The 26,568-nt window shown below is 43.6% G+C and overlaps 1 protein-coding gene and 2 long non-coding RNA genes across 14 annotated transcripts in view; 1 reads left to right on the plus strand and 2 right to left on the minus strand.

Annotated features, from left to right (window-relative positions):
- The window catches only part of FAT3 (FAT atypical cadherin 3), a 566,930-nt gene extending 562,563 nt beyond the window's left edge, over nucleotides 1-4,367 (minus strand). For 4 of the 11 annotated variants that reach the window (XM_005304056.5, XM_005304053.5, XM_008171839.4 and 1 more), the window contains exon 1: nucleotides 3,720-3,936. The gene's annotated coding sequence lies outside the window, so the exon portion shown is untranslated. Of the gene's footprint in view, nucleotides 1-3,071; nucleotides 3,200-3,354; nucleotides 3,476-3,719; nucleotides 3,963-4,068 lie in introns of those variants that run through there. The other 7 variants (XM_008171837.4, XM_042856002.2, XM_065581667.1 and 4 more) reach the window with 7 other exon arrangements.
- LOC122174255 (uncharacterized) overlaps nucleotides 1,720-26,568 on the plus strand; it is a 61,364-nt gene continuing 36,515 nt past the window's right edge. Inside the window, exons 1-3 of one of the 2 annotated variants that reach the window (XR_006175845.2) lie at nucleotides 1,720-2,151; nucleotides 2,235-2,710; nucleotides 5,269-5,415. This is a non-coding gene — a long non-coding RNA (uncharacterized LOC122174255). Of the gene's footprint in view, nucleotides 2,152-2,234; nucleotides 2,711-3,485; nucleotides 3,622-5,268; nucleotides 5,416-26,568 lie in introns of those variants that run through there. The other variant, XR_010597899.1, reaches the window with a different exon arrangement.
- The window catches only part of LOC135980933 (uncharacterized), a 40,474-nt gene continuing 27,422 nt past the window's right edge, over nucleotides 13,517-26,568 (minus strand). The window contains exon 5 of the long non-coding RNA XR_010597900.1: nucleotides 13,517-14,655. This is a non-coding gene — a long non-coding RNA (uncharacterized LOC135980933). The remainder of the gene's footprint in view (nucleotides 14,656-26,568) is intronic.

The following is a 26,568-nucleotide window of genomic DNA, read 5'->3' on the forward strand; positions in this document are numbered from 1 at the left end:
TTATTACAACAATCTATAACCTATTTATGCCCCCTACCACCTTTTTTTCCCCACCTGTCCTTTCCCCACTATGACAGGAGAAGTGATAACGGGCCATTTCACCTTGAATGATCCCTTGAAATATGCATTAACTACTTAAATACAAGGTAGAACCACTTGTTTAGTGTACCTGTGACACTCTGAGTACATTTCCCAGACCTGAAGAAGACCTCTGTGTGGCTCGAAAGCTTGCCTCTCACCAACTGAAGCTGGTCCAATAAAAGATATTATCTCACCCACCCTGTCTCCCTTAAATCTTCTGTTGAGCCATTGAACAGACACAGCGTAAGTGGCAGCAGTGAAAGCTTCTCCACACTACATACCAATGTGCCTCCCAGACTAGTAGGGATTACTTCTCCTGTGAAACTCTGGTCCCACTGAAGCCTGGGGCAAAGCTGCCTTTGACTTCAGCTGAAACAGGATTTCACCACTGGTCTAGTAGTTCTGTCTCCCGGTCTAGTCTGTCTTTGGCCTTCTAGCCAAAACCATCAGGATGCTAATTGTGCAAGCAGTTTTAGTGATGTGAACTAGAAACAAGTCACAAAACCCTTCACATAAGCCATCAAAGAGCCATAAGATGGTAAAAAAAGAAAAGAAAAAAAAACACAAAACCAAAAAGCTTTTAGTCACTACTGACCTGTACTTGATTCAAACCTGCATCCAAGAGGTGAAAGCTATTCTATATCCTGTATTGGGACTGCATACGATAACAAATCCTATCCTACCCTACCCCACAATTTTTTCTCAATAGAGTAAAAGAAAACTATTAATCTGAGCAACATTTGTACTGTTTGCATGTGTCAGAAACGTCTGAGAACTCCAAACATATTTATGTTCGTAATGGAATAAGAGCTACTAAATCCTACCAGCAAGTAATGGCTCGACACACTACTCAGTTATAATTGCCCACTTCATTCTATTTGACATAATCTATAAAGTAGGTTACATCAGGTCGCATTGCCGTATTTGAGAATGGCAACAATGAAAACATAACTTGATCAAATAGAATGCACTTATGTCAGAAACAAGGACTGCACTAAAAGGACCTAGTGTTTTATGCTGCCATCCATCACAGTAGTAAAATGGCATCATAACACACAGGTCAATGGGCACCCTCATCTTATTGCTAGTTAACAGGTGTTACTATACAGATATTAAGATTCCAAAAGATACAACTTTTAGTTAGAAAGCAAGGCTCTTGTCCTTTAAAAAAAGCTCAACATCTGAAGGCAAGTACAGTCAAGGCAACCTACTGATTATTTGCGATAACACTAGATACGTAGGCACTGGGGAAAAAATAAGCAGAGCTACATCATTGGTTTCTGGAGCTCCAGTAAATTGGTTCTAATTTGGGTTTCTCACCCAGCCTGCAACATCTTTTGGGCACAATGATAACCGCCGGGTTCTGTGAACTCTTTCACAGCAGCATCTTGGGAACACAGACTGGCTTCAGAGGGATCGTTTGTTCTTTTCCCAGCGCCACCAACACGTTTTCTTCAAGGAAACAAGGTAACTTTGGTTAAATTTAAAGGATAAGCTCCAGGTCAGCAAAAAAAGGGCAGCAAGAACTGGACCCACGCTGTTTTATGGCGTCCAGGTTTCCCAGCTCAGGTTCATACCCCCTATATACCTGTTTCAATTCAGAACTAAGCGACCAGTGAAAGCAAGGGCACTCCTTCAGCGGTTAGTGAACGGTGCAGAATTTCTCCTCCCTAATTCTCAGAGCTCTCTCTCTTTTTCAGTTGCTAATTCCTCTGCCAGGAACCTGATCATTCATAAGTAAAGCCTCTGCTAAATATTAAAGGATGTTCAATGACTATGCCGGTGGAAAATACATTTTCTGCTGGACAGAGGCGAGTTAGATTTTTGACCAACACTGAGCAAATGTCAAGTATCAGGGGGTAGCCGTGTTAGTCTGTATCTACAAAAACAACAAAGAGTCTGGTGGCACCTTAAAGACTAACAGATTTATTTGGGCATAAGCTTTCGTGAGTAAAAACCTCACTTCTTCGGATGCAACTGAGCAAATGGTGCTCCTCGCTGAGTCTGACAGCAATGCGAAGGGACAGAAAAGGAGGAGAGAGGGAATGCACGCTTTGTCTCTGTAACAAGGTAAGCTTGCTGCTTCGTAGCGCTAGCAGAGTTTTTCCTTCTTTTATGTCCCACTTACTTGCATTTATTTTAATTGGATCTAGGACTGAGGACAATCGTCAAAGCTTAATCCTCCAAACAACAAAGCAAGGGCACGAAGCCACCAAGAACAAAATACAAGGCACACAACGATACGTCTCTTTAGCGACGGGGGTTGCCCCTGTAAATAATCCGGCCGGGTTCAAGCAGTAGCAAAAGAGGTTCAACTGTCTCTTAATCATAGACGTTAGAGGTGGGAAAGCCACATTTACCAGTCCCCACACCAGGGCGGGTTTTGTTCCACGCCTACATTTAGCAGCAAGTGGAAACACGGTCATTTGATCGTTTGTTTTAGTGCCTTTATGTTGGCAATGAAAATTCAGTCCCTTTTGGAAACCAATGCACCGGGGATGGAAACGGTCCGAGGCCCCAGCAACCCTCCCGCGGCTGCCCGACAAAGGCTGAACTAATCATTAACTGCAGAGGCAAAGCGAGGTCTGTTCCCTCCGCCCGAGCCCAGGCAGCAGCCACCAAGGGAGAGGTGAGTGGTTATTGCAACGCTCACCCCCCCGCCCGCCCGCCCTCCCCAAGCCTTCCTGCAAAAAAACAAACTTGTTTCAAACGTGCAGAAATCCAAAGGAAAGCGATCGGCCCCCAGGGCGCGATGGGGAAAGCAGTCTCCCCTCCCCCCAGCACTGCCCATTGCAAGCACTTTCCCTGTGCGACCCCCACCGGGCAGAGTCCGCGCTGCCAGCCCCCAAGCAGGGAGCAGCTGAGCGAGTCTCTCGCCTGGTCTCCAGGAGCCCGGGCAGCCGCAGCAGCCTCGTCGCCACCTCCCGGGGAAACCCCCCGCTGCAGCCATGCAAACCGCAGCACAGTCACGGCCCCTTTCCCCCCCGCACCTCCAACGAGCAAGTCACGCCGCGAGGAGACGGGGTTGGGGAAAGCGAATTCGCCTTCAAAACGGGAGCCCCTTCTCTGCTTGCTGCATCCCGCCCCCAGCAGCAGCAAGCCTCCGTCAGGCACCGCGAACGACTGGGCTAGTACCAAACGCAGCTGAACAGCATAAGCAGAACACCCCCCCCCCCCAGCTCCAGCCTCCGCCTGTATTTAAATCTGGTGCAAAGCAGAAGACTCCCTAGCAGCTGGAGTGCACGGGGGGGGGGGGGGGGGGAGGGGACTCACTTGCTTCCTCCCTTTGCAAAAGGACAGGTCACCCGGAGAGCCACTGAACTAGAGATAAAGATCAAACACACCGGAGGGGCGGGAGTCAGCAATTTGCATTGGCCTAAGGGGAGTTTCTCCTGCTTTACGAAAAGCAAACAGGTTTAAGTTTTGCAACTTGCACATGCAAGCTTCCCTATCGCGCTGAGCCCCTTCGGAGCGTGCACGGAGCTGCTGCACCTTCCTCGGCGTCCCACGCGAGCGGCACGGCGGGCTGTGCACGCCCAGGCAAGTTTGCAAGGTGGAAAGTTTCCACGCGTTGCCCCCAGCCCCCTGCCCGGCTCTGCCCAGGGACCGGCCAACCCCAAGAAGCAAAAGCGACGCACCCTTCCCTCCAGCGGCATCAGCTGCGGGGCTTCCCCCTCTGCCTCCGCTGCACTGTCTCCATGAGCCCGGGAGCCAGCCCAGCTGCGCCCTCCCGGTGCAACGCGCAGCCCGGGACTGGGACTGGGGCCGGCAGGAGAAGGCTGGAGGCGCGGCGCGCTCGGCACGCAGCTCCGGACTCTGCCTGGGGGCTCTGAGCGGAGGGGGAAGGGGGCGATCCCAACCCGCCGGTCTGATCACAGCGCAGCCTACCGGGAGGAGAGCCCGCTCCCGTGTATCCGCCTCTTCTTCCCCCCACGGATCACTCCCCCCGCCTCTCCCTCTTTCCAGCGGAGAGACAGACCCACTCACCCCACTCCGTCCTGCCGCCTGGTCTCTCGCAAACACGGACACTCAGCCTCTGGGTCCGCTCATTCCGGCAGAGAGACGACCACGCGCTCGCTCTCCACAGCCTCCCTGCTGCCTCTTCTTCCCATCAAAGACACACACAGCTCACCCTGGATCCTCTCAAGCGCCTGCCTCCTTCCCGTCACAGTTCTTCTCTCCCATCACTAGCTGCTGCGCTCCTACACACCCACCCTGTATCCTCTCACATCTGCCTCAACCCATCCCACCGGCGCAGGCTCCACAGGATACACCCTCAGCTCAATGCAATAGTACTTCAGTGGCAGGGCGAGCCACACGGTGCAGTGTAAAAACCTGAGGTCTGGACAGGGCTTCCCAGTGTGTTTCTGCTTTTATCCCATGGCCCTTGGTCCTTACTGTTGTTTACCCCATCCCCTGGCAGGTGGTTATGTGTGATGAGTCACTATCTATGGCTCTTACTGCTGTAGTATCTGACTTGCTCACACTATTTAATGTGTCTTTCCTGCCAACATCCTTATGAGGTAGGGATCTGCTATTATCCCCCTTTTAGCGATGAGGAACTGAGAGACTAAGGCTACGTCTTCACTACCTGCCTGAATCGGCGGGGAGAAATCGATCTCTCGGGGATCGAATTATCGCATCTCGTCGGGACGCGACAATCGATCCCCGAATCGACGCTTGTACTCCACCAGCCCAGGTAGGAGTAAGCACCGTCGATGGGGGAGCCGCGGAGGTCGATTTGCCACCGTTCTCACAGCGGGGTAAGTCGCTCGGATACGTCGAATTCAGCTACGCTATTTGCGTAGCTGAATTTGCGTATCTTAAATCGATCCTTTCCCCCCCCCCCCCCCCGGTAGTGAGGACGTAGCCTAAGGGTGACACTTTCAAAAGCACCTAAGGTGAGTTCCTAGCCCCTATTGAAAGTCAATGGGATGGGAGTTAGGTACCTAAGTCACTTAGGCACTTTTTAAAATGCCTCCCTAAATGGTTTACTTAAGGCCACACAGGAACACACAAGAAGCCTGGGGTGGAGCAAGGAATTAAATTTATATATCCCACAGATCGGGCTAGCAGCTTAATTTTTGAGCCATCCTTCCTCTTTTATTGCTTGTTTTTCTTCTGGCAGCTTTTCTTTTCTTTTCTTTTCTTTAATGAAAAATATTTTATCTTGGTTGATAATTACAGGAAAGATCTTTCTCAAACTCTCTTGTGTGTCACACATTGGAATATAAGAACGGCCATACAGGGTCAGACCAAGGGTCCCTCTAGCCCAGTATCCTGTCTTCCGACAGTGGACAATGCCAGGTGCCCCGGAGGGAATGAACAGAACAGGTAATCGTCAAGTGATCCATCCCCTATCACCCATTCCCAGCTTTGGTGTCTCAATTTCTTCTCTGTCCCATTGGTTCCCATCTGGGGTTGAATGGTGCTTCAGGACTTCCAGTTTTCATGTCTAGTTTGTATTCATGGATTCTGCACTTGGTAAGAGTCCAGTTTAGCTTTGTGTTTCACTGTAGTGAGGGTAGTCTGCTGTGATAGCTCTGCACAAGGGTTTGTAGCAGTCTAAAGGGTTGATTTCTTCCCAGTGTTTCATATATTGTTATTATGTAGGGTCTAGCATCTTGAGCATTTTCAGATTTTTCACTCCATTGGTTGGGAGGTTAGGGCTGTTGAGAGCAGGAAATACAAGAGTGGATTACGCCTCTGTAGTTATTTGGGTTGAGAACCTCTTCATTTTTGAGTACTGGGGCCGGCTTTTATGTACTAGGGTACTTATTACTTGTTTCACAATATGCATATTCATGTTGCTGAACTGTAGGTCCATTATGGCCCCTTTGCTATGCTAAGGGTAAATCTGCCCAAGGAGCCCCTCTTGTTCTACCATTGAGAACATTTTCCGTATATTAGCAGTTTCTTCCCATTTGTGTTGATGGTGATGCTCAACAATCCCTATTTTAATGGGGTGTTACGATAAGGTACATCATCTCTAAATCCGTTTATCTCCCTTTGTAGAGATGGAATCCAGTTCCCTGCTTGTACAGTCACTTACGGCTTATGTACTACATCTGAGAGAGACAGCTATCACCAGTGCAAGTGCTTTGAAGTGCTAATTTCGTTTATTTTCTAGTCTGCTGCTCTTTCACTCTTTTCTTGCCTACCCCTTTACTGCTGGTCACTGTTGCTAAACATGACTTCCAACCACAGGACAGGTGAAAAGTTCCCCATGAAAACCACTGTCAGCATTGCTCTCTCCACTGATCTCAAAGCGCTCAGCATGCAGTGGGCAATCTGCTGCTGTAAATTAGTGTGAAGGTGGAAAAAACCCAGCAAAAGCCCACATTAATCACACTATCCAGGCCAATAATCACAAAACAGGAGGGCCAGACTGTAGTTGACAAAACAAGAAACAAACAAACATCAAACACTAATTGTTTATTTTAAGACCCTACTAACTACAAATAAAAGTGTGAATGCCCCATGGCAGAAGTACATAGGCAATTTTACGTTTACTAAAACAAAACTTTGCTACAAGTCATTTTATACTAATGTTTGTTTTTCTCATAATGGGTCATCCAGTGAAATTTACTACTACTCCTAAAAGTTTAGTAATATTTGTGTTATGGTAGTCTCAAGAAGCTACAACTGAGACCAGGGAAGCATTTTGCTTGGTACTATAGAAACACAAAGTAAGGAATAGCCCTGTTCCTAAGAGCTTATACTCTGCACAGACAAGACCAACATAGACTGGGAAGGAAAATATACTATATTACAGATGGTATTGGGAGAAAAACTGATTTAGCTGAGGGATTAGCCACAGGGCTAATGGGACCCATGTCCAGGGGCCCTAGCCAATTGGGGTGTCCTGGAAAAATGGGCGCCCCCACACACCGCCCCTTCTTCCCCGTCCACCCGGCGCTCCTGCCAAGGAGCAGGGTCAGGGCGCAGGGGCTTGCCCTGCTCCACTTGCCTGGGGCTCTTGCAAGGGAGTAGGGGAAGCCCCTGATCCCGCTGCCTGGCAGGAGCGCCGGGCAGGCAGGTATGGCAAGCCCCCCCCTCCCCCATTTCCCCTGCAGTAATGCCGGGGGAGGGACCAGGGGGACTACAGGCGGAAGGGGTAGGGAGGGGCCCCCACTTGCTCTGGCCCAGGCCCCACAAAACCGTAATCCACCTCTGGAGCCAGGAAACCAGATCTCTCCAGTCCTAGTATAAAAATAGTGCTCCTTAGCTTCCAAAAGACCATACAGATAATGTTATACTGTTTTTTAAGTCATCTTTTTTAGGTATTGGCTGTTTTTCTTTATATTTTTGAACTGTCTCTGTGAGTGAATGGTAACATTATAAAAACATAAATAAAACCAAACACAAATTCCTATAACTATAAATTAAAATACTAGGATAGATTGTGTTCCATGGCACTGCAATTTTGGTCCCTACAAATTATTGTAATGAACTGGCTAGTGTATGTGTACACCTCTGCCCTCTACTGGATAAAATCAGAACTGTGTGTCAAAGTTCTCATACTGCTTATATCGGGGGTAGCCGTGTTAGTCTGTATCTACAAAAACAACAAGGAGTCTGGTGGCACCTTAAAGACTAACAGATTTATTTGGGCATAAGCTTTCGTGAGTAAAAACCTCACTTCTTCGGATGCAACTGCTTATATTTAACTCAAATGGAAGGAGGCTGTATTTTTGGAGTAGGAAGTATGAAGACTGCAGTGCTGTCCCTTCTGTTGTCATGTACTTCTGAAAATAATGCACTGAATTTGTTACAATATTGCACAGTCCTTTGTTTAGCCTTCTTTTAAATGTCTCCTAGGATAGGGCTTCCATCACTTCTCCTGGGGAAACTATTCCACAATTTTATGGATTTCACTGTTAGGACAGGTTCTTTCTCTATTCCACCTACACCCCACTCAATATTTGCCTAAATTTCTATTTTCTTAATTCTATCCTTTGGTAATACATCTTTCAGATATTAACAGACATATCTGTTGTAGATCCTCCTTAGTTGTCACTTAGCCAAACTACACTTCTACCTCGATATAATGCTGTTCTCAGGAGCCAAAAAATCTTACCGCGTTATAGGTGAAACCGTGTTATATTGAACTTGCTTTGATCCACCGGAGTGCGCAGCCCTGCCCCCCCGGAGCACTGCTTTACCGCGTTATATCCAAATTCGTGTTATATCGGTAGAGATGTATATACCGTATATCAGCTTGGAAGGTATTAGAATTTTTATCGGTAAATGTCGGTAAGCATTGATTTCACCATACATGCACAAACTGATGACAAAATATTTCCATTGATAATAAATGAAATTTACACATAAGAAAAATAAGAACACTGCTGCTTGAGAACTTATTAGAGTTTGATTTAAGGCTATTTACTTTGTGTATTTTGACATGTGATAATTTGTGTTTTAACAATTTGAATTTCAATGTCTACTGTCATTAAATAATTGTCAGAGCCCCATAATTTCCTGCAACTGTGAAAATTTTAATTGCTAAAAATAGAAAAAAGTGCTTAAAAATAAACTGATATTATCTGTCAAAATTATATAAAAAAAGTCTAGTTCTGCCAAGCCTCCCTCTGCCTATATATTTACTGAGTGTTACAGTAGATAAATGCTAATGAGTATTAGTAGTTAATTCAGTTTTTCCTTATTAATCAATCCTTCCAGCCCTGTAATGATTTTTGCTGCTCTTCTCTGAACTATCCCCAGCAGTGAGGGAATTCTGTTGATTAGCAATAGCACTTTGTATGGATGTAGCATTTTGTTCATTTGTAGATTACTTTCCTAAAGGAGGGAAACAGTTTCCATATGGAGTAACTAAGGCATAGAGGACCATACTGTCATAGAATCATAGAATCATAGATTATAGGACTGGAAGGGACCTCGAGAGGTCATCGAGTCCAGTCCCCTGTCCTCTCATACCAGTTTTTTACAACAGTGTAACTTCATCAACTTCAGTGGAGTTGCCCCTAATTTACACTGTGTAAGAGGAGAATTTGGCCCAGAGTGGTTATGTGAGTTGTGTTAGTCAGCAACTGAACCTAGGTCTCCTGACTCCAAGTCCCAACTCAGTCTACTTGATCCAGCTGTCCCTAAAACATAATCTCTATAGCATTACTATTGGAAAAAAAAACACACAACTATCATGTCTGATTTATTGTGTTATCACACTCTACAAACACCAGTCTTGAAATTGCTTCTTGATCCCCCTATGCCATCTTCTAAACAAACAGCAAGGGAAATCTTGTCACCTTCCTGCAAAGATGACCAAGTTAATGAAGATCTAAATAAATCACTATTGGGATATATGATCTTACTTTTTAATCTACTCAGAGTTTACGCTGAAATTGTAGTTAATGATTATTCAGCTAAGGTAAAGAAAAAATAAAACCAAGTCAGAGGGAAAAAGGCTTCCAAGAGCTCCAAGAAGGGACAGAGAGACTGGTTTTACATCTGATCTTAACTCAACCTGCAGCACGCTATTAAAAATAAATCTCAGCATATTGTCATGAATTATGAAACGCTGACATTTCATTTGGAATTAATGCGAAGGGCTGCTTGTACACTATTTTAGAGTCACTTGCTTAGGCAAATTAATACATATTTTACTTCACCAGAACAAATGTTAGCAACCCTGCTACTTTTCAAAACAGCAAACTATTTGCATAATGAAAAAATATCTTAATAGACGTTGTTCCCCAGGGCTGTTGTGAAAGTTACTTTGAAAAGAATCAAATCTGTTATGAATCGTCAATTGCTTGATTCAAAATACTACTGATTATTTTCATATAGGCCCAGGCTGGCCTTTCTGGGTATGTCTACACTGCAATTAAAAACCCATTGCTGGCCTGTGCCCACTGACTTGGACTCAGATTAATGGGCTGTTTAATTGTGATGATGACTTTCAGGATCGGGCTGGTGCCTGGGCTTTAGAACCCTAGGAGATGGGAGGGTCCCAGAGTTCAGGATGCAGTCTGAGCCGGAATGTCTACACCGCAGCCCCTTATCCTGAATCCTGCAAGCCTGAGTTAGCTGGCATGGGCCAGCCACAGGTTTTTAATTGCAGTGTAGACATACCTACAGTTTACAGGGCCTCAAGCTGCTAAAAGGGGAGAGAGGATAATTGTGCTTCCTGCCCAAAAAGGCATGAACATCAAAGAAAGTTGTTTTAAATTTTGGCAACTGTGGTGCCAGAGGTAGACACTGGGGAGGCCTATTTGCTTAATTTCCATGAGTCCACAAGCAGCCGATAGCAATGCTGATCACAGTCTTAAGTTCCCTTTGCTATATCTGGCTATAACAGGTACCACAATGCCATTCTACTGCTCATGTACGTCAGTGAAAATGAAAATACTCTAAATTGAGTTTTTTGTCTGAAAAGTAATCGGGATTACTTCTTACAGATTATCTACTGTTTAAGGCATCAGTTCAGCAAGGCACTTAAAAACATACTTTCAGCACATGGGTGAATACTTTATGGATGGACTTACGGACATGCATAACTGCTTTGCTGAATTGGGGTCTAAAACAGGTATTTGAAAAAGTCATCTGACAACATGAAATTAAGGAGTCACTTGAAAAACGCTCTTGTTTTCAGTTCCATCATTTGACAAAAAAACATTTATTTCTATATCAATTGCCCATCATTTTTTATTTCTCTCAGAGGCAAAATCACCCATCTCAGTAACAGATGTTTGTGAATCTGCAATCAAGAAACAGAAGCATGTCCTACAGTTTAATTTCTCATCATATATTCTGAAACTATTTGGGAAGTGATAGAGCATGGTACCCACTGACCCGATGATGCCATAAAACTTCGTGCAAACTTCCCGTGCATCTTTGTATATCTTCTCACATCTGCTGGCAGCAAGAGATATTTTAATTATAACACTAAGTCAGTGTTAAAAGTTAACAGATTGTGACATTACTCATACTCTACTTTAGAAACAAGATGTGGAGGCACAATTCAGCTAAATGGAGCCCATACCAGACGTTTTTCTTTGGGACATTAGTCCTCACGTCCTTGAGCACATCTTACTCAAAGGTATGCTCTCTCTGATGAGGAATTGGTTGATCTTCAGTAGTGCCAGCCATCTAACAAGTTACTGGGCTCAACACAGGAGTAGCTGGATGAAATTCTGTTGCCTGTATAATACAGGAGGTCAGACTACACGCTCGCAATGGGATCTTAAAAATCAATGAAACTAACAAGGGCCACACTGTGAATGATCTGAGATGTCACTAGCCGTTAAATACTAAGGATTTAGCTAAATACTTCATCTTTAAGGACTAATGCTCCCTCCTTGAAACCTTCCTTTGCCATGATGTTTACAGATCAGAACTATCTGGCATTGGTAAGACTGGCCCATCATTCTGACCACTGAAGCTACATACGTATGCAAACAAATCATTTCTTACCGTTACCTTGGCCCTCACCCCAGGACAGTTGCCTGTTTATCCACTTGCTTCACTTTATCATAATCCTCCTTTCTCAGGCAGGGAAAGTCTTTTGTGTTACTTGTTTGTACAGTGCCTAGCACAATGAAGCTGATACCTCACTGGGGCCTCTAGGTGTCATCATATTAGTAATTGAGAACAGGTGCTGTATCTGGATTATCTTGAGCTGTAATTGCCATTTAACAAGAAAGATCCCCAGTCTAATGCAGAAGTCATTGCAACTGAGTTTTATTGTGATAGTCAGAAGGGGACTGCAGTTACTATTTCCTTTTATGAATGCAATGATATCATGCATCCAAAAATTGATTTTGACAATCCAAGTTAAAACACTTCACTAGCATAATTCTAGATTGTGATTTACAGCACAATAGTATTTAACCCCCCTGGAACCGTATTAAAGGAACATTAAAGGTTTGACTTAAACCCTCATGAGTTAGGTCATTCTGAGTAAAAGGGATACATTGGAGTTGACATTCATTCTTAATTTATGCTGTTGCAAACAAGGAGACAATGGCACATGTAGAGGCAACGTCAGTTCAGATTTTTGTAGCCTTACCTTTCTGTTTGCTCTCTTTAAATTCTTCCCACATCCAATCAAGGATCACTTTAGCATGACTGGGCACAGCATGAACTCTAAGAGGAGTGTATCTGATCAGCATCTAACCTAGGTTCAAAGAAATCAGACATGCCACCTTCAAAGAACAGATTCCGACCTGAGTTGGCCTTTAGGAGATACATATTTGTGATACTGGAACACTTCCTCTCCAGAGGGAGGATATCAAACTTGATGACTTGATCCATGAATGAATCCTGTTTACAGAGCGTTGAAAGCAGGGTTTTGTGCCTTTTAGGGAGTTTTGAGACAGGAAGAAGTACTGTCTAGTGGTTAGAGCATGGAACACTGAGTGAAGTTCCGAGTTCTAGTCACAGCTCAGCCACTGACTTTTGCTGTGTAACGCTTGGCAAGTCCCTTAACCTCCCTGTGCCTTAGTTTGCCCTGCTATAAAAGCAAAGCACTATAATACTTACACTGAAGAATGCCAATATAAGACACAGGCTGGATGGTTTTGTGGCTATATTACTAGTCTGGGCTGCTGGAGATCTGAGTTCAATTCCGGAATTTATACTGGATGTTTTGTGTGACTTTGGAGAAGTCATGTTAATCTCTGTCTACCACACTTTCCCCTGTAAAAGGGGGATATGAATACTTATTTTGTCTTGTCTATTTGGACGGAAAGCCAGGGTTGGCAATTTCCCAGGAAAAACTAGTTTAGGACAGGGCATCAGTAAATACTGGCTTAAACCCAATGTAAACCAGGAAAAATAAAATTATTAGAATATACTAATGAAAACTGCTGAAAAATATTTAGCAATATTATAATAGTTTGCAGTATATATAATATTGAAAACTGAAGTATGAGTCATGACATTTATAACTTCCTTGAGAAAATACTGAACCAAAATGTATAGACATTCCAATGTTCAGTATTCTATTACGTTTTACTTTTTATTGGAACAACCCCACATTAATCTCCAAATCTACTGTCTTATGTAACCACAATTTGAATATTACTCCTGTTGGAATTCTGCACCACTGTGCAATGCAGAATTTGTCCAGAATTAATGTTCCCTGCAGAATTTTTTCCTGCAGAATTTGTGATTTTCACCAGAATGCTTCCTTTTTCCGGTTTTGCATGTTTCAAAAGTATTAGTTACATATAGTGGGACCCTGATTATCCAATCTAATTGGGACATGGGTCAGATTGGATAATCAAAAATCTGGATGAACTGGAGAATGGGTGGCAGGGCTCCCGCTGTTAGCCCAAGGTGACTGTGGCTTCTGTGGCAGCGGGAGCCCCAGCGGAGCTACATTTCCTGAACATTTTGTTGCCTGTATGGTTGCAGATATATTTTCTAACAGGTATTTTGAAATAAATTTCATAATTGAAACTGGCATGATTATATGGTGTTATTTTGACAAATAAAATATGCAGAATTTTGCAAAATAGTTTTAATGTTTTGGTGCAGAATTCCCACAGGAGTAGAATATGTAACTAAAACTAAGTGTAATGTGGCATGGATTAATGAAAAAAGTTTTTAAAACAAAAAATACCTTGACCTCGGACAACCTAGTTTGTCCCAGAGTGGTAAAAATCATGATTTTACCTGATAAAAACCACACAGGTAGATACCATCCCATCCCTGTTGGAAGCTCTTTAGGGCAGATATCATCTCTCAGTGTGTGTCTGTACAGTGCCTAGCACAATGGAGTACTGATCTTGTGGTGGGACCTTTAGGCCATTTTAATAATAATAAATAAATTGAGAATAATTATGAGACTGATTTAATGCTGAAAAGCACTTTGAGATCAGATGAAAGATTTTATCAAACAGCAAAACATGTTTAACATGCAAACAAGAATAATATGTTGATAATACACTTGTACCTTGATATAACACTGTCCTCGGGAGCCAAAAACTCTTACCGCGTTATAGGTGAAACTGCATTATATTGAACTTGCTTTGATCCACCGGAGTGTGCAGCCCAGCCCCCCTGGAGCACTGCTTTACCGCGTTATATCCAAATTCGTGTTATATCGGATCGCGTTATATCGAGGTAGCGGTGTAATAAAAGTGGGTTATATAAACTTTGTGAGTGTTGCTGCAATGCAGACAGCGAGAACTCCAGAATTCAGGCCATCCTACAGGGTAGTTAAGAAGTTACTGATTTTTTTGAGAAGGGTATTATATCCCCAGTAGCTCTGTGCGGTCACTTCTGTCAGTCCATTGTGCCGAGGTTCCAGGCCTACAAACACTTGCACACATTTAACTTTATGCAGAGACATAATCATTTGACTTCACTTTTAATGTTAAGTTAAGCATATGCATTACTGTTAGCAAGATCAGGGCCGCAGCTTGGGATTCATTGGCCCAAAACACCATAGTGCCTTCTTTGGGTGTTTCCCATGTCTAGTGAAAACAACAGTATGGACTTCAGGCATGATCCAGCTCCCACTGAAATGGGAGACTCTCCATTAACTTCCATGGGTGTTGGATTCGGCCCTTAATGGGCAACAAACGTGATTTTTGACAGTCACAACTGCAAAAAATAAATAAAACCTAAATTAATGGTGTAAAATGCTCATTTCCTGTTTTAGGACTCGAGATTTTATACATCAAGCTTCTGACCAGTGCAAAATTTTACCAGCTGAGCTATAAGCCACTGCAAATAAAGTGTTGTAGATAAAATTCTTAGCTTTAACAGAGAAAAATGTACTGCTTGGTGTAGGATAATAGTGCAGTAGCAAGCTAAGAATGTAATTCATCTAGCAAAGTATTTGGTCTTTCAACAGTTGCCAGTGCCAGAGGGAATGAACAGAACAGGACAATGAGTCATACCTTGTTGTCCTGTCCCACCTTCTGACAGTCAGAGGTTTAGAGACACCCAGAGCATGGTGTTGCATCCCTGACCATCTTGGCTAATAGCCATTGATGGACCTGTCCTCCGTCAATTTATCAAATTCTTTTTTGAACCCAGTTAGAGTTTTGGCTTTCGCAACATCTCCTGACAAGAAGTTCCACAGGTTGACCTGCATTGTGTGAAGAAGTACTTCCTTTTGTTAGTTTTAAACCTGCTTCCTATTAATTTCATTGAGTGACCCCTAGTTCTTGTGTTATGTAAATAATATTTCTCTCCACCCCATTCATGATTTTATAGAACTCTATCATATCCTCCCTTAGTCGTCTCTTTTCTAAGATGAACAGTCCCAGTCTTTTTAATCACCCATCATTTTATATGTATAGATGGGATGTTTTCCAAAGTACATTACTTTGAATATATCAACATTAAATGTCATCTGCCATTTTGTTGCCCAGTCACCCAGTTTTGTGAGATCCCTTTGTAACTCTTCACAGTCATTTTTGGACTTAACTACTTTGAGTAATTTTGTATCATCTGCAAACTTTGCCACCTCATTGTTTAACCCTTTTATGAATATGTTGAACAGCACTGGGCTCTGTACAGATCCCAGGGGGACACCACTATTTACCTCTCTCCATTCTGAAAACTAAACATTTATTCCTACTCTTTGTTCCCTATCTTTTAATCAGTTACTGATCCATGAGAAGACCTTCCCTTTTATCCCATGACTGCTTACTTTGCCAAGGTCCCTCACCAAAGGCTCTTAAGCAAAGGCTTTCTGAAAGTCCACTGTATCCATTGGATCACCCTTGTCCACATGTTTGTTGGCCCCGTCAAAGAATTCTCAGAGATAGGTGAAACATGATTTCCTTTTAGAAAAGCCATGTTGACTCTTCCAACCTATTGTGTTCATTTAAGTGTCTGATAATTCTGTTCTTTATGATAGTTTCAACCAATTTGCCTGGCACTGAAGTTAGCCTTACTGGCGTCTAATTGCCAGGATCACAGCTGGAGCCTTTAAAAAAAATCAGGATTACATTAGCTATAATCCAGTAATCTGGTATAGAGGCTGATTTAAGCAATACAGTAGAACCTCAGAGTTACGGACACCTCGGGATTGGAGGTTGTCCATAACTCTGAAATGTTTGTAACTCTGAGCAAAGCGCAGTTTCGGCTCTAGATCCAGCAGCTGATGCTCCAAGCCCAAGCGTCTTGCTGTAAGTGACTGACCCACATGTGGGGGTGGGGACAGGCAGCCTAGATGTGCCTATCTTTAAGAATCAATACAGGCACATACAGTATTTGCTTTTTTTTCGGTCTCTGCTGCTGCCTGATTGGTTACTTCCGGACACTGGTTTCATTCGGTGTTTGGTTGGCCGGTCACTCCATAACTCTGGTGTTCCTATCTTTGAGGTTCTGCTGCAGGTTACATACTACAGTTAATAGTTCTGCAATTTCATATTTGAGTTCCTTCAGAACTCTTGGATGAATACCATCTGGTCCTGGTGATTTACCATTTGTCAATTTGTTCCAAAACCTCCTCTATTGATACCTCAATCTGAGACAGTTCCTCACATTTGTCACCTAAAAGAATGGCTCAAGTGTGGGAATCTCCTCTGCAGGAGGAGCAAGGCAAAGAATTCATTTAGTTTCTCCAAAATAGGCTTGTCTTCCCTAAGTGCTCCTTTAGCACCTCAATTGTCCAGTAGCCCAAGTGATTGTTTGTCAGAATTTCTGTTTCTGATACACTTTAAAAAAAATGTTGTTGGTTTGTGGCTTTTGCTAGTTGTTCTTCAAATTCTTTGTTGGCCTCCTTAATTATGCTTTTACTGTTGACTTGCCAGAGTTTATGTTCCTTTCTATTTTCCTCAGTTGGATTTGACTTCCAATTTTTAAAATATGCCTTTTTGTTTCTAACGACCTCTTTTACCCAGTTATTTAGCCATGGCGCATTTTTTTGGCCCTTTTACATTTTTTTTTTTAATTTGAGGTATACATATAGTCTGAGCCTTTATTATGGTGTTTTTAAAAAGTTTCCATGTAGCTTGCTGGTATTTCACCCTTATGACTATTTCTTTTAATTTCATTGTTTTTGTTTAATTTCCCCTTTTGAAGTTAAATGCTACTTCGGTGGGTTTCTTTGGTATTTCTCCTCCCCCCAAGGATGTTAAATTTAATTACATTATGGTCGCTATTACCAAACAGTTCAGCTACTTCTTGGATCAGATCCTTTGTGCCACTGACGACGAAATCAAGAATTGCCTCTCCACTTGTGGATTCCAGGACTACCTGCTCCAAGAAGCAGTCATTAATGGTGTCTAGAAACTTTCTCTCTGTATCCCATCCTGATGTGATATATAGCCAGTCAGTATGGGGAAGGTTGACATCTCCCCTTACTATTGGGTTTTCTGTTTTTGTAGCCCCTCTAATTTCCCTGAACATTTCACAATCACCACCACCATCCTGGTCAGGTGGTTGATCACATATTCCTACTGCTATATTTGTATTATTCAAGCATGAGACTTCTATCCCTAGAGATTCTGTGTTAAGATTTTTAGTATATTTGACTATGGTTTCTTTCACATATACCTCGGAAGGATATTCTCAGTGCAAGGGTAACATGACATTACCTGGAAGAAGAGTGGGATTGTTCACCCCTGCTCCAGCTTGATGTTCTCCTTCCCCAAGACTTTTCTCCTCCTCAACAGCACAGCGGCTGTCAGACTGGGAGTGGGGCCACTCTACTGTTCCCCAGTAAATCTTGTCTATGTACCTCTCTGTCTCCTCCAGTTCAGCTAGGATGATCTCAAGAGCCCATACTCTGAGGGCCATGAGCATCTTGCACCGAATTCACACATATGCCACCTGCCCACAAAGGTGCATTCAGTGCAATAAACTGGATGTTCAGCAGCAAGAGTGGTGGCTTTCTGCCTGTATTATTTTTTACTGTTGCAGATGATTTGTTTGTTTCAGGGGGGTTGTTGGCTTACGTTTAGAGAGGGTTTATTAGGTCTATTTGACTCTCTCACAAAACTCCCTTGTTTGTTGCTCCTGTTCTCTAGCTCAGTGGCTCTCAGTCTTTCCAGACTACTATCCCCCTTTCAGGAGTCTGATTTGTCTTGTGTACCCCAAGTTTTACCTCAATTAAAAACTACTTGCAAAAAATACAAAAAAAAAAAGTCACAGCACACTCTTACTGAAAAATTGCTTACTTTCTCATTTTTACCATATAATTACAAAATAAAGAGTTTGGACTATAAATATCTAGATGAGTTGACATACCCCCAGGGCTACACGTACCCCTGGTTGAGAACTACTGATCTAGCTCCTCTGGACATTTACAAGCTGGTCTTTGAACCCCTGTTCTCCCAGAGTTAGCACCACCCCATTGTCAAAGGTTCCTAAAAGGATTAGGGATCGAAGGGCGGCAGGCTAGAGCCTCGTTAGCAAGGCACTCAGCCTTCCCTAGCAGGCCGCTAGGCTCAGCACACACGCCCCTAAACAGACCTCACTCCAACGGTCATGTAGTCACTCCTCCTTCACCTGGAGAGCTCCCTCACAAAACTGTTTGCTGCACCTGTTTGCTAGCTCGAAGATAATAATTAAGGTGTATTAGGGTTCACAGGTTTTTCCATTGTTGTATACATTCACAGTACCTGGTTTAAAAAGGAGTATATAAACAATAGAGATACAAGTGACAACATTTTCATGGTCTCATTTCATAGCTGTCATCACCCATTAGGGGAGACATCGATCAGTGGGTATCTACGCATGCCGCTCTTCCTTTACGGTTACTGCTGCTCCATTTTTTTCTTATTAAAAGTTGCTCAGAACAGAATTATTGAATTAGAAACTTGTATCAAGGTGGCTTTCACCAATAACTTGGCACAACTATCGCTGTATAGTCATGTTCCTTTTATTGTATTTTTATGTTTGTGGCCGTTATCAGTGACAGCCTGGCAGGTACAATTAGTGTGCTAAGCTGTTGTTTTTATTTCCCACCCACCTCCGTCTGCTTCCAGATGTGTCATTCCCTACCAACAACTGCTTCAGTACGTGGTGGTTCCTTGCGCTGGATGACACCTTATAATAAGTAGAAATGTTGGAGAGAAAGAAAAACAAGACAGAGAGAGAAAGGAAAAATGTCCCATTGCTTGGTCAAGTAATAAGGCCATGTCAGAAGGCATTCCCCAGCTACCCAGTGTGCTGCACTGCCTGACCCATATGGGTGGTCTCCTATTCACAATATGCATGCAGTCTGTTACTGTTCACCATGTGTATCTTTAATCTTTAGATTCCAGGCACTACAGAACACAGTACAGGCGTAGGTCCAGGGCCCCCCTCCACCCATTTTTCTCTGCCACACCTAGCAACTATTTATCTTCCCTTACTGAGCTAATTACCTCATTAGCCCAGTCATTGCCCCCACATGTCAAAATTTCCACCATAACAGATCAATTGCTCCCAGTTAAACCTGTCATCATCTCTGTTACTCAATCACTTGAGTGACCAGGGCGCTACAGCTTGCACTCTGTCACAGGTCTATTCTGCCAACAGTTTATTCGTTTAGTAATGATTGATAAAGATGATTAATGCCCAAGGGCACGTAAAGGGCACTTTACACACCATTGGTCCTTATTGGACAGACCAAGGATTGATGTGGAGGGATGGAAAAGAGTCAGGGAATTCATAGCTTTGAGGGACATGGACGTTTCCTCCCTACAAAGCTAACATGACAGCCTTAGAAAAGTGTGCACACTTCCAACTTCTTCTCAAATAACGGCCAGGCCAATTGCCATGGAGGTCGGGGAAAGCTTGATAGTGAGCTGAAGGGCCTCTATTACAGTGGGGTTGGCCTTTCCTCAGGCTGAAAGAAGACTCCAAGAATTACTGCTTCCACCACTCACATTCCCAGAAGTTCAGACTGGCAGTCTACCTGTGGACCAAGGACACTATGGTTGTATCTTTATAAGAGACTAGTTTTGTGTGCCTCAACTTTTGAATGCACAGCTTGAGACACCTTAGAGGGCCCTGATTTGCACAGTACTAACTGAAAATCAAGACACTTTAAGGTGTCTCAGGTTGAGCACCCAAAAATCACTAGTTGTTTTTTGAGAATCCTGTCCCAGGGTCCCAAGCGTCTCAAAAGGCATGTAACTTTAACTATCTAACTAACTATAACAAGAAATCCATGGAGGGATGAGGAGAAACACTGCAGTTTACACTAGCTGAGAATGAAGGCCTTGGTTCTAGATGTTTTGAGTACAATCTTGACAGCATTAAAGTCAATGGTGAAACTTCTATTGACGTCAGTAGGGCCACGATATCACCCTTGGCTTTTACATTTTGATTTCCATCTAAAAACAACTTCACCAAAAGGATGCCTGTCAAGTCCTCTGGCTGCCCTTGCTGTACATTAAAAACTACAATGCTGGAGGAGTTGCAACATAAGCCATTGAAAGCACCAGCTCTTCTCCTTCCTCTATAGCACACCTCATTTGGACACTGTTCAACTCTCTCTTCAAGTGAGGTCTCCAATGCAGAGATTGTCAGCCACCACCTTCTACCTTTTGCAGTTGCAGTGGATAGAAAACGTCCACTCTTCTTTGGAGACCAGGCCATATGATGATGTTTCTGACATAACTGGCTCTCTTTCTTCCTCCTCCTGGTTTGCATATGTTCTGCTAAATGATATACATGCAGTGAGACTAGTTTGACAGCAGCACCCATGATCCAAGCACTGGCACATGATTGACTAGGTCATTGCCCGGGCTCAGGATCGCAAAGACGTCCACATTACTCAAGCCATGACTGGAAGAGATGACTATTGTACTGATCGCCTAATCCACTTGATCATGACTGTCAGACTGGCTCCTAAATGATGGCTGCAATGGAAATAATAGAGACAGAAAAGCAATATAGAGACATTCAAGGTTCAGATAAAGCATGATCTCTTCCGCCAACGCCTTAGTGAAAAACTGACAAATCCCAAAGAAAGACAACTGAAATGAGTCATAAGTACCTGGGATGCCTTCAAATCTAGCATCCTCAGTGTCTGTGAAGTCATGCTAGGATTCTCTACTAGGAACCATCAGGACTGTCTTGATGAAAATGATCGGGAGATAGACGACCTGATCTATCACAAACACAAGGCCTTTTGTGTCTGGCAGAATGATATCAATTTGGTGCTAAAGAAGTCAGCTCACCAGCAAGCAAAGGCAGAGGTTCTAAGAAGAACTCAGAACATGAAGAACAGGTGGTGGCTAGATAAGTCACATGAGTTTCAACTCCTCATTGAAACCCATGATATGCGTGGCTTTTTTAATGCAATTAAAACCATTTATGGCCCATGCATCTGGGAGCCAACCACTCTGAGATTGATGGATGGAGAGGAGTTGATCAAAGAAATGGAAGCTGTCAATGCATGCTGGAAGGAACATTTCGAAGTTCTCCTCAGTCGGGACTTTACTGTTGATGACAATGTCTTCACCTTCATCCCACAACACCCGAGACGAACTCAGAATACCTCCAACCCTGGAAAAAGTGTGTAGAGCTATTAAGCAGATGAACAACAACAAGGCATCTGGAATTGATGGAATCCCTGCAGAAATCTATAAGCACGGGGGAGAGGAACTCTCCTTACAACTATGCACTTATTTTGAAAATCTGGAACCATGAGAAAATTCCAGATGAATTTAAAGATGCTGTGATTATGAGAAGGTGGAGGAGAAGGTATTTGTAGCTATTTGTATTTGTAGTTGTATTTGTATGTGTGGAGGCTGGTAGGGGCAGTGTGCTGGGAGAGAAGCTGAGCCCTGAGTAGGGGGTGGGGCTTCTCTGACTAGGAGTCTTATAAAGGTAGCCAGACAGTCAGGCAGCAGCATAGACAGCTGCAGCGGCACAGGAGCCAGCAAAGAGAGCTATAACAGGGGAGTTTGAGTGGGAGTTTGCAGGGGGAATTTGGGGGAAGACTAAGAGAGGCAGGCAGACAGGTTACTGAAGGGAGTGTGCACTGTTCTAGCAGTGTTTTGATGCTTGTTGGGGGTTTGTTTTGCTGTGGGTGGTGGTGTTTTGGTTTGGTTTGTGTTTCCCAGATTTACAGGATTTAGATGAGAAGGCTATGACAGATACAGAGGCAGCAGTGGGTAGTGACCCAAGCAGTGGAAGACACAATGAAGATGACTGGATGTGGAAGCTGCGGCATGTACATGATCCTGGAGGGGGTACCTGATAAGAGTTTTGTCTGCATGAAGTGCCGCCTGATAGAACTGATGGAAGAAAAGATCCGAGGATTGGAGATGCAGGTGGAAACTCTGGTTGAGTTCAGAAGGGGGTTTGAGCGGATGATGGAGCAAAGACATGAGGAGTCTGAATGGAAACGCTCAGACTTGCAGATGGAAGCAGGACCAAAGAACTTGGAGAGGAGACTGCTGGGTGAGGAAAGTGGACAGTGGAAGCATGTGACTAAGAGAACCAGGCAGAAAAAAAGACGGGCTAGTGAAGGAGAAATAGAGCTCAGGAACAGGTTTGCGGAGTTGGAAAATGAAGAAGGGGCACAGCAGGTGGTCCCTGAAGGTGAGAGGGCAAGGAAGAAGAGAAGAGCAGCTAGTCCTATAGGAAGAGGGGAAGAGTCAATGGAGATAACAACACCAAACATGAGCCCCAGGAGGATACGGGATGGTTTGCGGAGGATTGCAAGGGTGAATAGGAATCGAGAGGACTTGCAGCCAGAGGGAACAGGGGATAGACCAGAGAATCGCACCGTCACCAGGAAAAGGCAGGTCTATGTGATTGGAGACTCCTTACTGAGAAGAATAGACTGGCCTGTAACCAGAGCTGATCCGGAGAACACAAGGGTGTGCTGTCTGCCGGGTGCTAAGATACGGGATGCGGACCTGAGGCTGAAGAGGATCCTAACGGGAGCAGGAAAGAATCCACTGATTGTCCTTCATGTGGGAACAAATGATACGGCTAGATTCTCGCTGGAACGTATCAAGGGAGACTATTCCAGGCTGGGGGAAATGCTTAAGGAAATCGAGGCTCAAGTGATCTTCAGTGGGATTCTGCCTGTTCCTAGAGAAGGGCAACAAAGGTGTGACAAGATTATGACGATCAACAGATGGCTCAGGCAGTGGTGCTATAAGGAGGGCTTTGGGATGTATAGCCGCTGGGAGGCATTCATGGACAGAGGACTGTTCTCTCAGGATGGACTTCACCTGAATAGGGAGGGAAATAGACTTCTAGGATGGAGGCTGGCACAACTGATTAAGAGAGTTTTAAACTAGGAATTGGGGGGAGATGGTTGGGAGATGTCCAGGTAATCTCCACGCCGGATTTTAACATTGAGAGGGAAGAAAACGAAGAAAGAAAGGATACAGCCATGGGTAGGAGAATGGACATATGGAGGAAGGGTACTGTAGATACCATTCTAATAGGTGATACTAGTGGTAGAATGTCTGGGCCTAATCGGGTAAAGAATGTGAGCAAAGCCAAACAGCAAGAATTAAGATGTTTGTACACCAATGCGAGGAGCCTAGGTAACAAAATGGAGGAACAAGAGTTACTGGTGCAAGAAGTGAAACTGGATATTATAGGGATAACAGAAACATGGTGGAATAGTAGTCATGACTGGAGTACAGGTATTGAAGGATATGTGCTGTTTAGGAAAGAAATAAAGGCAAAGGTGGTGGAGTAGCATTGTATATCAATGATGAGGTAGACTGTAAAGAAATAAGAAGGGACGGAATGGATAAGACAGAGTCTGTCTGAGCAAAAATCACATTGGGGAAGAAAGCTACTAGAGCCTCCCCATAGATAGTGCTTGGGGTGTGCTATAGACTACCGGGATCTGATTTGGATATGGATAGAGACCTCTTTAATGTTTTTAATGAAGTAAATACTAAAAGGAATTGTGTGATCATGGAAGACTTTAACTTCCCAGATATAGACTGGAGGACAAGTGGTAGTAATAATAATAGGGCTCAGATTTTCCTAGATGCGATAGCTGATGGATTCCTTCACCACGTACTTGCTGAACCAACAGGAGGGGATGCCATTTTAGATTTGGTTTTGGTGAGTAGTGAGGACCTCACAGAAGAAATGGTTGTAGGGGACAACCTTGGTTCAAGCGATCATGAGCTAATTCAGTTTAAACTAAATGGAAGGATAAACAAAAATAGATCTGTGACTAGGGTTTTTGATTTCATAAGGGCTAACTTTAAAAATTTAAGGAAATTAATTAGGGAAGTGGATTGGACTGAAGAACTTGGGGATCTAAAGGTGGAGGAGGCCTGGAATTACTTCAAGTCAAAGTTGCAGAAACTATCAGAAGCCTGCATCCCAAGAAAGGGGAAAAAATCATAGGCAGGAGTTGTAGACCAAGCTGGATGAGCAAGCATCTCAGAGAGGTGATTAAGAAAAAGCAGAAAGTCTACAAGGAGTGGAAGATGGGAGTGATCAGCAAGGAAAGCTACCTTATTGAGGTCAGAACATGTAGGGATAAAGAGAGAAAGGCCTAAAGCCATGTAGAGTTGGACCTTGCAAAGGGCATTAAAATCAATAGTAAAAGGTTCTATAGCCATATAAATAAGAAGAAAACAAAGAAAGAAGAAGTGGGACCGCTAAACACTGAGGATGGAGTGGAGGTTAAGGATAATCTAGGGATGGCCCAATATCGAAACAAATATTTTGCCTCAGTCTTTAATGAGGCTAATGAGGAGATTAGGGATAATGGCAGGATGACAAATGGGAATGTGGATATTACCACATCCGAGGTAGACAGAACTTGAACAGCTTAATGGGACTAAATCGGGGGGCCCAGATAATCTTCATCCAAGAATATTAAAGGAACTGGCACATGAAATTGCAAGCCCATTAGCAAGAATTTTTAATGAATCTGTAAACTCAGGGGTTGTACCGTATGACTGGAGAATTGCTAACATAGTTCCTATCTTTAAGAAAGGGGGGGGGGGGGGAACTACAGGCCTGTTAGTTTGACATCTGTAGTATGCAAGGTCTTGGAAAAAATTTTGAAGGAGAAAGTAGTTAAGGACATTGAAGTCAATGGTAATTGGGACAAATTACAACATGGTTTTACAAAAGGTAGATCGTGCCAAACCAACCTGATCTTCTTTGAGAAGGTAACAGATTGTTTAGACAAAGGAAATGCAGTGGATCTAATTTACCTCAATTTCAGTAAGGCATTCGATACGGTTCCACATGGGGAATTATTAGCTAAATTGGAAAAGATGGGGATCAATATCAAAATTGAAAGGTGGATAAGGAACTGTAAGGGGAGACTACAACAAGTCGTACTGAAAGGTGAACTGTCAGGCTGGAGGGAGGTTACTAGTGGAGTTCCTCAGGGATTGGTTTTGGGACCAATCTTATTTAATCTTTTTATTACTGACCTTGGCAAAAGAAGTGGGAATGTGCTAATAAAGTTTGCGGATGACACAAAGCTGGGAGGTATTGCTAATACAGAGAAGGACTGGGATATCATACTGGAAGATCTGGATGACCTCGTAAACTGGAGTAATAGTAATAGGATGAAATTTAATAGTGAAAAGTGCAAGGTCATGCATTTAGGGATTAATAACAAGAATTATTGTTATAAGCTGGGGATGCATCAGTTGGAAGTAACAGAGGAGGAGAAGGACCTTGGAGTATTGGTCGATCACAGGGTGACTATGAGCCGCCAATGTGATATGGCCGTGAAAAAAGCTAATGCGGTCTTGGGATGCATCAGGCGAGGTATTTCCAGTAGAGATAAGGAGGTGTTAGTACCATTATACAAAGCACTGGTGAGACCTTATGTGGAATACTGTGCGCAGTTCTGGTCTCCTATGTTTAAGAAGGATGAATTCAAACTGGAACAGGTGCAGGGAAGGACTACTAGGATGATCCGAGGAATGGAAAACCTTCTCTTATGAAAGGAGACTCAAAGAACTTGGCTTGTTTAGCCTAACCAAAAGAAGGCTGAGGGGAGATATGATTGCTCTCTACAAATATATCAGAGGAATAAATACCAGGGAGGGAGAGGAATTATTTAAGCTCAGTACCAATGTGGACACAAGAACAAGTGGATATAAACTGGCCATCAGGAAGTTTAGACTTGAAATTAGACGAAGGTCTCTAACCATCAGAGGAATGAAGTTCTGGAACAGCCTTCCAAGGGGAGTAGTGGGGGCAAAGGTATATCTGGCTTCAAGACTAAGCTTGATAAGCGTATGGAAGGGATGGTATAATGAGATTGATCTTTGACTATTAGCAGTAAATATGCCCAATGGCCTGTGATGGGACACTAGAGAGGGTGGGATCTGAGTTACTACAGAGAATTCTTTCCTGGGTGTCTGGCTGGTGAGTCTTGCCCACATGCTCAGGGTTTAGCTGATCGCCATATTTGGGGTCGGGAAGGAATTTTCATCTAGTGCAGATTGGCAGAGGCCCTGGGGTTTTTTCGCTTTCCTCTGCAGCGTGCAGCATGGGTCACTTGCTGGAGGATTCTCTGCACCTTGAAGTCTTTAAACCATGATTTGAGGACTTCAATGGCTCAGACACAGGTTTGATACAGGAGTGGGTGGGTGAGATTCT

This window comes from Chrysemys picta, chromosome 1, assembly GCF_011386835.1.
Source record: "Chrysemys picta bellii isolate R12L10 chromosome 1, ASM1138683v2, whole genome shotgun sequence".
Classification (NCBI taxonomy): domain Eukaryota; kingdom Metazoa; phylum Chordata; order Testudines; family Emydidae; genus Chrysemys; species Chrysemys picta.